This window comes from Gracilinanus agilis, chromosome 2 (assembly GCF_016433145.1).
Source record: "Gracilinanus agilis isolate LMUSP501 chromosome 2, AgileGrace, whole genome shotgun sequence".
Taxonomy (NCBI): Eukaryota; Metazoa; Chordata; class Mammalia; order Didelphimorphia; family Didelphidae; genus Gracilinanus; species Gracilinanus agilis.
In genome coordinates, this window is record NC_058131.1 from 585904169 (window position 1) to 585905984 (window position 1816).

The window sequence follows — 1816 nt, forward strand, 5'->3', positions numbered from 1 at the left end:
TATCTGTGTTGTAATATATTTTTATTTATTTTGTTAAACATTTCCAATTTACATTTTAATCTGCTTCAGGCTCAGGGAGTTTCTCCCCAGAGTTTGACATCTCTATTCTACATCTGACAGGAGGGTTTCCACAACTTCTAGACTGGTAACATTTAAAACACAAACACGCTGACACTTTGGGCCAGTCTCTATCGGGCCCCTCATGGCCACACGTCACCACGTTGCTGGCACGTCACACTGGCTTGACACTCCCAATACAAAGTAAGATTATTGTTTCTTCTTTGGAGAGAGAACATCTAAATAACTGATTTTGAGGATCTGGTAACATGGCAAATGATGCTGGCCTAATTGAAGCAAATGGAGAGCTAATGGTTTTTATAGACCAAAACCTCATTCCTGGAAAAGGAGTTGTTTCATTAGTAGCTGTTCATCCTTCTACTGCTAGTGCTGTAACTCTTGCCAAAAACTTTTAGGCAGTCTAATGTCAACATTACCCAACAAGTGGTAATTGGTACACCTCAGAGATCTGCTGCACCAAATACTATCCTTGTGGAAAGTCCATCTATGCCTAAGACATATTTTGTATCACAGAACCAGGCTTCAGACTCCTCACCTTGGTCAGCAGGGAAGTACAATAGAAAAAAAAAGAGAAGAATGGCAAGGAATTAAAACATTTTTCAATGAAGGTTTCTGAGAAGGTGCAGAAGAAAGAAACCACTTCATATAATGAAGTGGCAGATGAGTTGGTCACAGCGTTCAGTGCTACTGATAACCATATTTTACCAAATGAATCATCTTACAACTGAAAGAATATAAGACAGAGAGTTTAAAATGCCTTAAATATCTTAATGGTCATGAATATTATCTCTAAGGAGAAGAAGGAAATAAAATGGATTGGTCTTCCAACCAACTCAGATCAAGAATGTCAGAATTTAGAGGTAGAGAGGCAGAGAAGACTTGAGAGAATAAAACAAAAGCAGTCTCAACTTCAAGAACTTATTCTACAGCAAATTGTCTTCAAGAATTTGGTGCAGAGAAATCTCCAAGCGGAGCAGCAAGCCAGCTGACCACCACCTTCCAACTCCATCATTCACCTCCTTTTATCATTGTGAACACCAGCAAGAAGACGGTGATCCACTGCAATATTTCTAATGACAAATTGGAGTATCTATTTAATTTCAACAACACATTTGAACTCCACGATGACATAGAAGTATTAAAGCATATGGGCATGGCTTTTAGACTAGAATCTGGAAGTTGTTCTGCAGAAGACCTAAAAATGGCAAGAAGTTTGGTACCTAAAGGTCTAGAACCTCATGTGACAGAAATGGCTCAGGGGTCAGTCAGCAGTATATATGTCACATCATCATCAGGTTCGACTTTAAGTCACACAAGGTTTTCTACCAATGATTTTACCAATGGTACAGATAGTATGTTGGCAACGAGTTCCAATGGCTCCCAGTACAGTGGCTCCAGAGTTGAAACTCTTATGTAGGGAAGATGATGATGATGATAATGACTTTAATGAAAATTATGATGAAGGCTGATTTCTTGATGTGTAGACTTTTCCCTCCTTTCAAATTCAGCTTCAGAAATAAATTGTTCTAGGGAAGAGAACTTTTTTTAAAAAATTGTATTTTTATTTTTATTTTTGATCCTACCCCTAAGGAAATATCGGTAAGCTATTGAATTTAGAGAGCGCAGCTCTGGTAAGCAAGCAAGGATTGTTTTTCATAAGATTTTTAAAATGTGGTGTGAATGTGTGTTTTGATACCAGTGTTCTAATGCAGACCCTTTATTTACTCAGTAGGATTTT

General features: G+C 37.9%; 1 pseudogene; it reads left to right on the plus strand.

The window, feature by feature from the left end:
* The first annotated feature begins 326 nt into the window (after positions 1-326).
* On the plus strand, positions 327-1547 carry LOC123234194 (annotated as a pseudogene).
* Positions 1548-1816: the final 269 nt, after the last annotated feature.